Below are 16262 nucleotides of genomic sequence, written 5' to 3'. Positions count from 1 at the left end.
TCTTTAGAGGCACTAAATTTCGTGCTCTTCTCTTCCTTTCCCTTCATTCATCTTCTTCTACCTTCAAGCTCTTATCCATGGCTTCCTATGGTGGTGAGCTTCTTCTAGACTCATTTTCTACTTTAAGTGGCATCTCCATTCATCTTTTTCCTTGTCCATTCCACTACAATTAGACCTCAAGAAGCAAAGGAATCCATTGATGAAGAAGATCCAAGGCCTACAAGCTCCACATGGAGCTACATCACAACCATTAACATTGTATCCACTCAAATTCCCGTATGCTGGAAAGTCATTAATGGTACAAAATAACATTGCATGCATCTTGAATGTCTCATTTCAATACCCATCAAACACAACAACCCCCATGTCCCACAACTTTGTCAAGTTTTCAATCAAAGGACTCAAATAAACATCGATGTCATTTCTGGTTGTCTTGGGTCCGATATCATCATAGACAACATCATGTATTTTTGCTTCATGCACAGCCAAGTAGGAAAATTGTAAATTACTAGCAAAACAGGCCACAAACTGTGCTGAGTGCCTAAACTGCCATAAGGATTCATTCCATCAGTGGCAAGTCTAAGCCTAAGATTTCTTGGCTCTTTGCCAAAATTCGGATACAAATGATCAATCTTCTTCCACGGGAAGGAATTAGCCAGATGATGGAGCATTCCATTGCAATTTCTCCCATTTTCATGCCATGCAAGGTCTTTTGCGTCATCTGCATTAGCAAACAAACACTTCAACCTTGGAATGATCGGAAGATACCATACCACCTTTGTTGGGGGGCCTTTCGTTGTGCTTTCATCACTACTACTCTCGTCATCATCCTTCACTTTGTACCATGATACCCCACACCTGGTCCATATATGCATTTCTTCATACTCTTGTTTGTACAATATACAATCATTAAGGCATGCATGTATTTTCTAATACTCTATACCCATCAGACATAGTATCTTTTTCGCTTGATAATAATTTTATGGCAACGTGTTTTCATCTGGAAGCATATCCTGCACCACCTGAAGTAGTGAAGTGAAGTTTTTGTCACTCCACCAATATATGGCCTTGACATTAATCAGACTTAGCATCACTGATAACAGGGTCAAAGATTTCTTGCATCCCCGATATAAAGGCTTCTTCGAATCACTTTACAATGTATCATACACATGGGCATGTGCTTGCTCAAATGACTCTTGTCCAAGATCATGAATCATATCCTCTAATTGATCTCCCATTTCTACATCAATTGATTCAGTTTTGGACCCCTTCTGCATGTATGTCAATTCACCATGTCATATCCATGTCGTATAATTCTTCTTAATCCCTTCACACATAAGATGTTCTTGTATATCATCTAGTACTTGTCGTCTCCCATTCAAATAGTTTATACAAGGACAAAAATATTTTCCATCCTCATCTGGTCGACTTCTTTTAGAGGAAAATTGCAAGAACTCTCCAATGCCTTCCTCATACACAGGGCTCATGCAACTTGCATTCATCCAAGTTTGATCCATGCATGAAAACCTCACTTTTTTCATTAAAGGTGTGGCCCTATCCAATTCAAGAAGACATATTTTTATACTAGATTCATATGTAAAGGGTAAGTTTCTTTTCTTAGATTTGACAAAATTTTGGCAGCATTTCGCATTGATCTCCAAGTACACGACTTGAAAGCGGTGACATGAATTCCACCACAACCAAGTATGTGATAAGTTCCAAACTTCAGTTATTTTTGGGATAAAATTGTTAGCACTTATCTTTCGATTGTAATAGTTTTCTTATAAACTACCCTTAAATCTAGTTGTTTTATATATATTGTACATTTACTAATGTTGTTATTTAAATATGAAAGATTCATCCATGCTTTTGTAGGTTTCGATGGTTGTTTGTTAGATCCAAAAATAGAGCCAAAAATAGGGTAAAATGGTTAATTTACAAAGATTTATGACACCCAATTCGCCTAGGCTAGCAACCAGCTTTCCTGGGCTAGTGATCTTGCTTCAACCTTAAGTAAACAACTCGCCTGGGCAGGCTGGTTACTTCAGCATTAAGCCATTAATCACCTGGGCGAGCTGCAACTCGCTTGGGTGAATTTCCCTGCACTCTTTGGCTATTTTCTATAAATACTCATGCATTGTTGAAGGAAATAAACCAACGGAAGCAAAATAGAGAGAAAAATACAGAGAGAGAGGAAGAAGAAGAAGAAGAAAAGGAAAATTGGAGCCGAGGCGCTGCAGAGTTGTGACTGTGGATCACATCCTTCATCATTTCTCTTGTTAGTATTGTGCTCTGCACAATGATCGTGATGCAATCCTACCCCCCAAGGGTATTGGTTAGAAGACTCCAAGAGGCTTGGGCTAGAGCTACTAAAGAAGGCCCTAGGGTTCTCATGAACCTTAGGGTAGATTTTTGAGCCCATGGGTCAAGGTTGGATCCACTCTTCTTTGTAAATATTAGAATAGGTTTTTCCTTCTTTTGGGCCTTGTATTTTGACCATTCTAGTAGTATAGGGTTTTAGCCTTGTATTTCAAGGCATTTTGAGTAGTCTTTGTAGTAGGGACTTTTTTGTATTTCAAGGGACTTTTTTGTATTTTCATGCATTTTGAGTAGATGGGTGTGTGTAGCTAAGCTCTAGCTTCTCAAGGAAGCTTCTCAAGGAGGTGAGCTTAGTTTCTAGATGGGTGTGTGTAGCTAAGCTCTAGCTTCTCAAGGAAGTTTTCTCAAAGAAGCTTCTCAAGGAAGTTTTCTTAAGAAAGCTTCTCAAGGAAGCTACCTAGTCTATAAATAGAAGCATGTGTAACACTTGTTGTAACTTTGATGAAAGAGAGTCTTGTGAGACACAACTCAAAGTTCAACTTCTCTCCCTTTTTCTTCCTTCAATTTCGTGCTCCCCCCTCTCTCTTTCTCTCCCTCTTTCTTTTCCTCCATTGAAGCATCCTCTCCAAGCTTCTTATCCAAGGCTCATCTTGGTGGTAAAGCTCCTTCTTCCATGGCTTATTCCTTAGTGGATGGCGCCTCCTCTCACCTCTTCTCCTTTGTCTTCCACTGCATCTCCATGGTGGAAAATCACCATTAAAGGATCTCATTGAAGCTCAAAGATCCAGCCTCCATAGAAGCCCTACAAGCAAGCTTCCATCAAGTGGTAATCAAAGCACAAGAGCTTCAAGTAGGTGCTCCTTAAACCTCCATTAATTTTTTGCTTTACCTTCTCTTCCATTGTTGTTTCTTCATTTTTCTCCATGTATCTCCTCACATGTTGTCGCAACCTACCCTTCGGCGGGGGGGCGACGCGAGACTCGCGGGATGCGTGTTCCACGAAAGGAATACGCGCGGAGTCGCCACCAACGTTTATTTGAGGAAAACATCGGAAAAACCGGAAAAGACGCGATCTACGAACTTTTTAAGTGAAAGGTTCGGGAGTTGTATTTACGCACGGGGAAGGTATTAGCACCCCATACGTCCGCCCCAAGGGACGGCAGCCTTTAATCGAATGTGCAAACATGACTTTGATTTTTTTATGTTCCCTTTTTATGTCTCTATGTCCTTTATACCCTTTTTATATTTTTCTTTTTGTGGTCGACAAGGGTGTTCCCCTTTGCTCCTACGTATTCCTCAATTTGCGATGAGGAAATCAGACCTACGTAGTTCTTTTTTATCAAGTGATTCTTTTTTACTTAAGTGGTGATCATTTTAAGGCGTTGGACTTTAAAAATGATCCATTTTACTTAGTGAGAAATTGAGATGACAAACTTCAAAAGCCTATTTTTGTGGACGAGCTTGACTAGGCGAATTGATTTTAGCCTTTAGTTTCACTTTAGTTATTAATCAATTCGATTAAGAATGAGAAATCCCAAAGAGAAAACGTCCGATTGATTTTCCGCTTTATTTTACTAAAAGATGCCTCTTTGATTATTATATTATTTTTTACCTTTTTTTTGATTTCCAACGCGGTTACGGCACGACCGAACGGTCGGAATTTATTCTAACCGAAGTTAATGGATAATACAATTCAAACGTTCGGTGGAAATTTATTTTATTTTTAAGTTAAGCGAGAAATGACTTAAGTAAAATGGCTTAAGCACGTCAACAGGGGGTATAAAAAGTAAACAAAACGAGAATAAAAATGCACGAAACACAATGTGGACCACTACGGGTGCATAGAATAAATCGAAAAGCTTGGTTCGAGGTACTTACCCGTTGAAGATCGAAGAACGATGAAGAACGAATGAAGAACGTCGAAGAACGGTTGAAACCTTTGCGAAATTCTTCACGGAAAACGTTACGGAAACGTTTCGGAAGCGCCTCGGCTTAGATTTTCTTCACGGAAACAATTTTTCCAAGCAAATTCGAAAGAGAGAGAAGTGCCTAAGGGGCTGACCCCCTTCCTTCTTGCCTTCCTCCCCTATTTATAGCAAAATAGGGGAGGTGGTTGCCGCCCAGCTCGCCCAGGCGAGCTCAGCTCGCCCAGGCGAGCAGGGTTGCTTCCTCCAGAAGCAACCGCCTTCTGGAGGAATATTCCGGAGGGCCCAAGTGGGCCTGGGTGCTATTTGCACCCCCATTTTTACTAAGTACACCCCCCTCTGCTGTTTTTTGGTGATTCTTTTTTCGTAAAGTTACGGAAACTTACGAATTTCGTAACGATACTTGTTTTCTTTCCGTAATGTTACGGAACCTTGCGGATTACATAATCATCCCCTTTTTGACTTACGGAATGTTACGGAACCTCACTTAATTATGCAACGATGCTTCCATTTGATTTCCGGTGTGTCACGGAAACTTACGGATTGTGCATCAATATTTTTTTGGTTTTTCGGCATGTCCTGGAATTTCACAAATTGCCTAATGATGGGTGCCAAGCACCTCACGAGGACCAAAGAATGGTCGCACGTCATCGAGCAAAGGTCCCCGGACGAAATTAGGGTATGACAGTTGCCCCTCTTTACTTGTCTTTTATTGGAGATAAAAGGAAAGTAAAGATAAGACACTAATTTCGTTCCTCTCGATTTGGCGGGAGTCGCGGGGGACCATAAAATCTCCACATGCAAATGACTTGTTGTTCCCAAAATTTCACAAATTGCCTAATGATGGGCGCCAAGCACCTCACAAGGACCAAAGAATGGTCGCATGTCATCAAGCAAAGGTCCCCGAAAATCAGTGTATGACACTAATTTCGCTCCTCTCGGTTGACGAAAGTCGCGGGTGACCATGACTTGTCGTTCCTAGAATTTCACAAATTGCCTAATGATGGATGCCAAGCATCTCACAAGGACCAAAGAATGGTCGCATGTCATCAAGCAAAGGTCCCCGAAAATTAGTGTATGACACTAATTTGGCTTCTCTCGGTTGACGAGAGTCGCGGGCGACCATGAAATTTCCGCATGTAAATGACTTGTTGTTCCCGGAGGAACAAAAGGTGCAGAAGACTATGTCAGCCTCTGCATGCTATCAAGCGTTCTGTCTTACAGATAGCAAAAGAATGTTTATACGGATAACCACTCGGGTATTTCCGCGTATCATCGGGCCCGCCGCCTCTGGATGATACAAGGGTGCAGAATGACCAAACTTGGTCTCTGCTTGTCATCGGGCCCGCCGCCTCTGGATGACAAAAGGGTGCGGATAACCGTAAGGTATCTCCGCGTATCATTGGGCCCGCCGCCTCTGGATGATACAAGGGTGCAGAATGACCAAACTTGGTCTCTGCTTGTCATCGGGCCCGCCGCCTCTGGATGACAAAAGGGTGCGGATAACCGTAAGGTATCTCCGCGTATCATCGGGCCCGCCGCCTCTGGATGATACAAGGGTGCAGAATGACCAAACTTGGTCTCTGCTTGTCATCGGGCCCGCCGCCTCTGGATGACAAAAGGGTGCGGATAACCGTAAGGTATCTCTGCGTATCATCGGGCCCGCCGCCTCTGGATGATACAAGGGTGCACGTCACATGACCTCAGGGTCAGTATGACAAAGATTATGGGGCGGCCGACAAAAGCAAAGCTCTTGCTCCTACGTATCCTCCAATGAGGAACTCAGACCTACGTAGTTCTGGATAACTTGTGAGACTTGAAAAAGTCTCGGTGTTTTCTCCACTAAAAATGCAAACATGCTTTAGCAAAGAGACAAATATTCCAACTGATTTAGAGCAGCATATGCTTTTTTTTTTTGAGTGAAAAACAATGTGTCTACCGGGGAAGGAGAGTCTGCTGATGAAATCTCCCATAACCATAAATGAGATTTTGGATGTTAGCATTTCGTTTCTAAATGACCATTTAGAGGAAACACTGGGTTCGACAAAAATAGAAGAAATCCACTCAAAGTGTATCAATCTCGCACAGGTAAGTGTTTCATCCTAATTCCGAACCATAGATATGTCATGACTTGACTTTGCAAATTATTTCCTATCAATAGGGCTTCCCTTGGGAATGGGTTCTTTTGGTGGTTTCTTCTTTCGGCTTTTGTGTGTTTTTGGCTTTTGATTTTCCTGGCTTTTTCTTTTTCTGTTTTTTTTTGTTTAGTGCGGGGCGAGAAAAAAAGGTCGCTAGCACACGGGATTTTGGTTGGTAATCAAAGGGAGAAGACCATTTTAGGTCGTGGTTTCCTTTCCTTCTTTTTTTGTTCATGTGGTGACAATTCTGTATTGTTCAAATATCGTCTGGTCCAAAGACCTCTCTGCACATTTCTTCTGTTTTCTTTCGATCCTTGATCAGGAGCTTTCTTTCCTTCTTTTCTCTTTTTTTCTTTCTCCCATTCTTTGATTGGGAATTTTCTTTCTTTTCTTTTTGCTTTCTCCCACTCTTTGATTGGGAATTTCCTTTCTTTTCTTTTTTTGCTTTCTCTTTGATTGGAAATTTTCCTTCTTTTCCTTTTTGCTTCCGAGGGTAAGGATTATGGTGAGTCAGGATTTTGGCTCAAGGTTTGTAGAATGGCTAGACATGATACATGTCGGGGTTTGGTTTGGCTCAAGGATAAAAGGGATGCCCCACATTATTTCCATGACACAAATGCAAAAATGATGATTTGGAAACTTTATGCAAAACTGGTCATGCATGCACCTATGCGGACACTCAAGTGTCAAATTTTTATGGTCATGTGATGCTAGGGCTCAGGATTCATTTCCTCTATTTTAAATCAACCCAATGTTTCCAAAATATGTTCTTTTATCAATTTGTGCATTCATCCGAGTCCATTTTGGGCGTCTGGGAAAATCTTCACAGCATTCACCCTTTAGGTGTATACACATTTTTTCAAAAACTAGTTATGATCAGTGAATTTTTTTCAAAGAAAAGTTGGAAGTCATCTCTTTTCAAAAGCATGTTGGTTTTTCAGCTTGACAACTTATTTTCCTTTTTTCTCCCTTTTTTTTTCATTATCATTTGTTTATTTCTTTTTCTTGTTTGTTTTTTTTTCTTTTTTTTTTTCATGAGGTATTTTGCTACCTAAACATGTGCATATTTTTGTGAGGTATTTTTGCTATATACATGCATATCCAAGGTATCTTGCCACCTAAACATACATATATATGTTTTGCGAGGTATTTTTCTGCTACATACACGCACATCTAAGGTATCTCTCTACCTAAACATACAAATATATATTTTGTGAAGTATTTTTTGTTTACATACATGCATATCTAAGGTATCCCTCTACCTAAACATACATATATATATTTTTGTGAAGTATTTTTTTGTTTACATACATGCATATCTAAGGTATCTTTCTACCTAAACATACATATATATATTTTGTGAAGTGTTTTTTTGTTTACATACATGCATATCTAAGGTATTTTCACTACCTAAACATACATATATATATTTTGTGAGGTATGACTACCTTCCGAGCTTGCGCTTGTTTTATTTAAATCCCCAGGATCATAAGCAACTAGGTGCGTCCTACTATAAAAAGTGATCAAATAACAAGCATAGATTCAAAAGGTACTAGGTTGCCTCCTAGTAGCGCTTCTTTAACGTCTTTAGCTGGACGCCTTATGACTTGTCGGTCACTGACCTAGTACTTTGCTTACCTTTGGCTTTGGACTTGGTCGCCTATGGGTCGGCCATGTGTTGTAGGCAACGCTCTAACTTTTTTGTGGATGAGCAGAGGTGAACTCTAAAGGTGGTGGCGATGCGTCTATTGCCCGCTACCGGCCATCCTAATGCTACTGTGGTGTCTCGCCCTGCGTCTGCCTGGGGGCGCAGTACCTCTTGATGAAAGCTCGATTAGTAGGGGGCCTGATGCCCTTGCTGGAGGTGACAGGTACTCCGTAGAACTGACAGAGACCCGTAATTAGAGCTTGACAACTCCAAGACCCTGTTGGACTTCTTCGAGTCCACTGGGTGTCTTGCAGGTGCGATCCCTGCAAACAATTGATGAAATCAGAAATCAGTTGAGCGATGTGCATACTTACCTATGATGACATAACTTTGCCGGGGGGGTACGGGCACCCTGTAGGACTGATAGAGGCCCGTAACCAGAGCTGGAAACCCCAGGGCCCTGTTGGACTTTTCCGGGTCCACTAGGTGTCTTGTAGGTGCGATCCCTGCAAACAATAGATGGTATCAGAAATCAGTTGAACTATATGCATACTTACCCATGTCGGGACGACACAGACCAACTGATACTTTTGCAGGGGGAGATTGGCGTTGCGGTCGCTGGGCAGAATGTTGCTAAGTAGCAATGTCATCTATATCTGTGTAAGAGTGGTCATGTTGGTGCGCATGATCCGCACTCGTCTCTTTGCAGCGGCACGGGTGAAATCTTGCCCCGGTATGCATAGTAGTTGTGTGATAGCCTACCTCTCTGGTTGTGCTCGCACAGCTGGCCCTCCTCCAATATCAGGGGGTGGCCCAGGAACCGTTAAAAGGAAACTACTGGTCCCTTAACCGGGAGTGCAAGTCTCGGTTAGGCATTTAAGGACAGAGGACCTTAAATTATCTTAAGGTGTGGATATGGAGCCCACTGAAAGTGAGGACGCGTAGTCCTCTAAAGGCGAGGGCGTGTAGCCCTCTGAAGTTCAGGACGTGTCGCCTTTCGAAGGCGAGGGAGTGTAGTCCTATGATGGCAAGGACGTGCAATCCTCTGAAGGTGAGGGCATGCCCCCCTTTGAAAATAGGGAACATGTAGTCCTCTGATGGCGAGGACGTGTAGTCCTCTAAAGGTGAGGACGTGTAGTCCTCTGAAGGTGAGGGCATGTAGCCCTACAAAGGTGAAGGCACATGACCCTTTGACGGCGAGGACTTGTAGTCCTCTGAAGTTGAAGGTACATGACCCTTTGAAGGCGAGGACGTGTAGTCCTCTGAAGGTGAAGGTAACTAGTACCCAAGGTGAGGGCGTGTAGCCCTCTCAAGGCGAGGACTTATAGTCCTCTGGAGGTGAGGGCGTGCAGCCCTCTGGTGGTGAGGACGTGTAGTCCTCTCAAGGCGAGGAAGTGTAGTCCTCTAACGGTGAGGGTAACTAGTACCCAAGGTGAGGGCATGTAGCCCTCTCAAGGCGAGGACATGTAGTCCTCTTGAGGTGAGGGCATGCAGCCCTCTGATGGTGAGGACGTGTAGTCCTCTCAAGGCGAGGACGTGTAGTCCTCTCAACGGTGAGGGTAACTAGTACCCAAGGTGAGGGCGTGTAGCCCTCTCAAGGCGAGGACATGTAGTCCTCTGGAGGTAAGGGCGTGCAGCCCTCTGATGGTGAGGACGCGTAGTCCTCTCAAGGCGAGGACGTGTAGTCCTCTAACGGTGAGGGTAACTAGTACCCAAGGTGAGGGCGTGTAGCCCTCTCAAGGCGAGGACGTATAGTCCTCTGGAGGTGAGGGCGTGCAGCCCTCTGATGGTGAGGACGCGTAGTCCTCTCAAGGCGAGGACGTGTAGTCCTCTAACGGTGAGGGTAACTAGTACCCAAGGTGAGGGCGTAGAGCCCTCTCAAGGCGAGGACTTATAGTCCTCTGGAGGTGAGGGCGTGCAGCCCTCTGGTGGTGAGGACGTGTAGTCCTCTCAAGGCGAGGACGTGTAGTCCACTGACGGTGAGGGTAACTAGTACCCAAGGTGAGGGCGTGTAGCCCTCTCAAGGTGAGGACATGTAGTCCTCTGGAGGTGAGGGCGTGCAGCCCTCTGATGGTGAGGACGCGTAGTCCTCTCAAGGCGAGGACGTGTAGTCCTCTAACGGTGAGGGTAACTAGTACCCAAGGTGAGGGCGTGTAGCCCTCTCAAGGCGAGGACGTATAGTCCTCTGGAGGTGAGGGCGTGCAGCCCTCTGATGGTGAGGACCCGTAGTCCTCTCAAGGCGAGGACGTGTAGTCCTCTAACGGTGAGGGTAACTAGTACCCAAGGTGCCACCCTTATGAGAAAGCAAGAGATCGACTCATCGAGAGGGCTGGTCATCCCAAATCCACAAGATTTGGACATTAGATGTAGGAAATCTATGCAGTTAACATGATCTTTAGGGATGCAGATGCATGCAACCTTTGTCGTGAAACTTGGTAAATGCGGACTTCATATGAAACAATGCAATGTAATGGAAAGTTGTACAATGTTCATGACATTCTTTCCCTATTTTGTGATTTTGATTTTGATTTAATTTTTTTGGAAAACACAGATTGACTGTCCTTTTGAAAGAGGTGATAATTCATGCAACCTCATCCTATCTTTTTGCAAATCTCTCCGGGAACTCCCTCAGAGTGTATGTTCTTTTTGATTTAGTCACTTGACCGTTTTGGAGTGACGGGAATGGAGTCGTTTGATAATTAATCAATCTATTGAAATCCTAGGGTTTGTCCCCTTTTTTTTTGTTAAAAACCTCGATGGGTGAGAACTTTTGATCGGCCCCTATGTTCACTTGAGGCTCATGAACGGTGCCCCTCATTGCCCCAGTGTAAGGCTTTGAGGTACCAATCGTTGTCTTTCGTCATGACCTTGTAGGAGGGAACCTATTGGGTGAGAACTTCTAATCTGCCCCTAGGTTCGCTTGAGGTTTTTGCATGGTGCCTTTCGTTGCCCCAGTGTAGGGCTTAGAGGTACCAAGTGTTGTCTTGTTTTCACGACCTCGTAGTGAGGAAGAATGAAAGAAGCAGTTGATTCTTGCAAAAAGAATTTTCTAAGGACGAGAAATAGTTGAAGGATCTTTCAGTTGATGGATTAAGTCAAATGACTCCTATGTAGAAGCAAGATGTTTTGATGTCTTGATGATGCTAAAAGGATCAAGTGCTTCTAAGTTTTATCCAAGAAAATCAAGATATATGATCAAGTTTGATCTCTTTAGAATCTTTAGGAAGAAGTTTCCAAATTGAAACAAACAAAGGTTTGACCAAAGAATTCTATCATTTCAATTTGAGATTTTCTCTCTGGTAATCGATTACCAGTAGTTAAAAATGTTTTTATTCAAATTTTTAAAACCTGTAATCGATTACGTAAGTCTTGTAATTGATTACCAGAGGGGATTTTCAGAAAATAATTTCCAAGAGACATATCTATTCAAATGTTTTATGAACGGCCATTCAAATGTTTTAAAGAGAGTTTTTATTGCCCAAACAGTTTTATCCTCTCGAAAGATCAAGAGTATTTCTGAACTGAAATGTCTTATCCTCTCAAAAAGATTCCTTGGTCAACCACTTGCATCTCAATAAGGAATTTTGATTGGTCTTCATTGTACAATCTATCTCTTTTACGAGAGACCTCTTCTTCTCTTCTTCTTATTTCTGAAAAGGGATTAAGAGACCGTGGGTCTCTTGTTGTAGAGGATTCCTGAACACAAGGGAAGGGTTATCCCTGTGTGCATTGTTAATCCGAAAAGAGAGATTGATAGTTCAATTGGGGAATAGTCTTTCCATCTTAATTCAACCCCCCTTTTTCTTAAGGTAACTGAGGCCATTTGTCCAACATCCTATTCTTGATAACTCACTTCTCTCTAAAAAGACAAAATGAGGTCACATGAACGTCTATATTTTTACTTGAAAACACAGTCAATCAAATGCCTTTTTATTTTTTATTTTGAAACTTATTTTTTATTTTGAAACTTATTTGTTTTGAACTTTGCTCGTTGTTTTACGGCACCCCCACCAACGTGCAAGATGAGTAATCTCTGATTGAACGGTCTTGGAAGTCAACACTCAGGAGCGCAGGTTGCTTGAGCAAACAGACCAATGGCTTACACCCACATTCCGGTGAAAGTTGAATAAGCAAACATGCGTTTGTGAGAGGATGAGGGACAAAGATATCAACTTTATCCATTTCATTTAACATTGTAGCTGTGGTTTACAATAATGGCATAAACTTGGAAACCCTGATGAGTCATTAGGGACACCTAACAATAGCTTTCAAAATTGCCCCATGTGTGGCATCTCTTGTCAATGTCAGGATTTACACGAAATTCTCCTCAAATTTCAGCCAGCCCGCATCAATTAGACCTTGCACCTTACGCTTCAGAGCCCTACAATGCTCAATGGAACGCCCCGAGGCTTCTCCGTGACAAGCACACATTGCGTTCGAGTCGTATTCTCGGAGAAATGGAGGTTGATGAACCTTGGCTAGGGTTATGGCTACCATTGAATTATCAAGTAGATATGGGATCAAGTTTAGCATATGACAACGGAATTTGGGGTGAACCCTACAGGCTTTTTGCTGCAAAATTCCTTTTTGTTGGTGTTTTTTTTTTGGTTTGTGCTAAAGGTGGTCTTCGTCATTGGAAGTGCGGTAGACAGACTTTGTGGTTGATTTAGGGATGGCCTTTGTGGATAACTGGGTGGTGGGGTAAGGAGGAGGTTTATTATTGGCTGAGTAATGACATTGTTGGGTTGGTGGGAAACTTGGCCGTATAGGAATGGCAGTCACAGCATGGGTTTCTCCCTCTTTCTCACCCTCTTCATTTGCCCCAATTTTCTCAGTCGTCCTAGTAGGATGATCAAATTTGCCTCTTTTCGGATCCACTTCGATCTTTTTGCTGGCGAAGACCAAATCTGTAAAACTTGAAGGTGTGTAACCCACCATTTTTTCATAGTAGAACACCGGTCACGTGTCTACTATCATTGTGATAATCTCTTTCTCTGTTTTTGGGGGTGCTACTTGAGTTGCCAAGTCTCTCCATCTTTGGGCGTATTCTTTGAAAGATTCGTGCCCCCTTTTTGCACACTTTTTGTAGTTGCATCCTATCCGGAGCCATATCAGAATTGTACTGACACTGCTTAATGAAGGCAACCATTAGGTCCTTCCAAGAATGGACTCAAGAAGGTTCCTAAGTTAGTATACCAGGCGACAGTTGTCCTAGTAAGACTTTCTCAGGAAAAATGTATCAGCAGTTTCTCATCTTTTGCGTATGCCCCCATCTTCCGACAGTACATCTTTAGATGGTTCTTGGAGCGAGTAGTCCCCTTGTACTTGCCAAAGTCCGGCACCTTGAACTTGGGAATGACCATGTTTGGGTATTAGGAACAACTCTTCTAGGTTAGCAAAGGCATAATCTTCACCTCCTTCAATGGCCCTGAGCCTTTCCTCTAGATGATCCAACTTTCCCATTCCTGCCATAGTCATGAGGGTTTTTAACCGCTGTGGAATGCAAGAGGTGCAGTTGTGGGTGATACTGAGGGCCCTCCAAAGGGTTTTGTAGGGGTATACCACCAACTGCTTGCCCTTCAGTGGTATATCCGAGCCAAGGCTCGAAGTCGGCTAGATTGTGACAGGGAATTTCATGGGTCTCTTCCACGGTTTAAGAGACATGTGCATGATCAGTTTGGGGTTGGTGGCTTTCAATGGGTATAGGAGTGGAGTTATTGACATTCTTATTGGGAGTGTACGCCACATTGGGTGGCGTATAGTTGAGAGGCAAGCCATATGACGGGAAGGCGTGCTCGTTTTGAATTTGCACATCATGGGGGCCGCCCGTACTTCCTAAATCTTTGCCTACCATATTTGAGGTTGGATGATTCATTTGCTTGAGGCCGGATGGGGACGTCGGGTTCACCTTAGCAACAACGCTGGTAGCGGCAATTGCAACCGCATTGGCTTCCATTATCTTCTTCACGCTCATCATGGCCTCCATCATTGTGGCCATTTTCTCTTTAATGGCCTCCATGTCGGCCTTCATCTTCTCTTGTATCTCCTCTACTTCACCCATTACTCTAGCTCTAGCACGAGTTCGGTAAGGGCGTCGTAAAGCGTGTCCCTTTCTTTTTTATAACAATGATTAAGTTCATTTTATTTTATTTTTCAAGGAAAGAATGCAACGAGCAATGCAACCAATGAAAAGCATGGATGCATGCGAATGATGTACAATTGAAGTATTGCGAATTTTTACGCAAGATATGGGGTTGAATCAATTTAGATTTTCAACATGGTCCATGACATCTTTGTCAAGGTGAAACTGGAAGTAACAAGGACATCAATAATCCTAAATATGTTTGGCAGTAGATGAAGCAGTGATGTGACTCGATTCATCTTTTGCCCCAATTTTGCAAGACGGTTACTTCCATATTTCAACTTGACTTGATGAACCTTTTTGTAAAAGCATGAGCTTGGTTCAACCCTATAATCCAAGGAATGGCAATTCTGATCGCCAATACTTCAACAACATCTCATAGGGATGAATGACTCGGGCATACTTTAAGCTTATGCACGGAAAATGTAATTATGAAATTGAGATGCCCGAAGAAACACCATTTCCTAGTTAACCATGCATTAGGTACCATGTTCAATTATTTTGTTTTTAAGTGAAACGGGTTTATGATCCCAACATGGTTGGCTCGTGGTGCCTAACACATGAAACTAAGAATGTAGTGTGAAGTTTCACGCTTCCCCCTTTTTTGTTTTTGTTTTGTAGAGGAAAACGCAAGGATGAGCAAACATGAAAACAAATGGTATGCAATTTTGCAGATCAAAAAGTTTGTTGAACGCATATGCATGATGATGCCATGACTCATGCAAAATGTGAGGCTGGAATATGATAACGGACAAATGCAGGATATGTCCATTATGATGTTATGAAGAGATGCTTATGCGATGCATGATATGAATGCATTTTACGGACACGAGAGCCCGGAAAATTATCTCTTCTTACTTGTGAATTTGGGGGTGCAGTGCCCCATGTGTACAATTAAGAAGGTGATATGGACCTTCCGGCTTCCCGTGACAAAGGACGAGACCAACATACAATGCATGCTAGAGATAAAATGCGGGAGTGACTTGATTCGCACTGATTTTTGGAGTAAAAACGTGGGATAAACTCATTTTATTCAAAAAGTTATAACTAGTCAAGATCTGAGCGACAATACAAACTTCCTAGCGGTTTCTAATCATATGGTCCATTAAGTCTATCATCTGTTGACAATAGCTCAGAAGTCTGTGGATCTTCTTGGGGGCGGAGTAGGTGTCCGCCATTGCTTTGGCCTTGGCTATTAATCGGGGAAGTTCTTGACTCCTGTTCAAAGTAAGAGCAAATCGGTCCGTCCACATTGTTGCCTCTTGGTGCCATGAATCAATTACCCTCTCCCTTGCTTCGCTTTCTGCTGATATCTTGGCGTACTCATCCTCTAGCCTTTGCTCGTGAATCGCCGCTAGATTTAGCTTCTCTTTGCACTCATCGATGACGGCCCACATATTCCCTTCAGTCTCGCTTAACTGTTGGGACAAATTTCTTTTCGACCTAAGGTAAGCCTTTAGCTCGTCCTTCAAGATCATGCCTTTGACCCGTGATGATTCCTTTCACCTCTTCGGAGCTTGAGCTTACTATTGCTGCCCTATAAAGCCCCTCAAAACTTTGCTGGCACGTGTTCTTCCTTTTGGGCCTTCTTGGTTTCTCGTTCCAAGGCATCAGCGGTGGCCATATTGACGTCCCTTAGTTCATCATACTCTTTTCAGACTTTGATGGCTATGGACTTGAACTTCTCTTCGACTACTCGGGCTCTTTCAAGCTCTGCCTTTAGGGCTTGTACCTCATCACTTTCTTCCGAAGCTTTAACCTCATCGTCCCTCACAGTCTTTAGATTTGGGAGCCAATCCAATCCTTGTGTTCGGACTCTCAGCCACTTATGATAGCCGCCGATGATCCCATTACTGCTTCCCCTAAGCTCTCTGTCCTTTCTTCACGCCGCATCCCATGCCTTGCGAACTCCTTGGAGTACCCTCGCGTTGTGGTCACTAAAACCCCGTGCGATGAAAGGCGTGATGCTTTCGTCTAATGGCACTCCTCTCATGGGGTAGCCAAGCTGTCTTATGGTGAGAACGGGATTATAATTAATACAACCCCTTGTTCCCATTAAGGGAACATTTGGACATCCTTCGCATGAAGAT

This window comes from Glycine max, chromosome 3 (genome assembly GCF_000004515.6).
Source record: "Glycine max cultivar Williams 82 chromosome 3, Glycine_max_v4.0, whole genome shotgun sequence".
Classification (NCBI taxonomy): domain Eukaryota; kingdom Viridiplantae; phylum Streptophyta; class Magnoliopsida; order Fabales; family Fabaceae; genus Glycine; species Glycine max.
Note: the sequence above shows the minus strand (reverse complement) of the source record.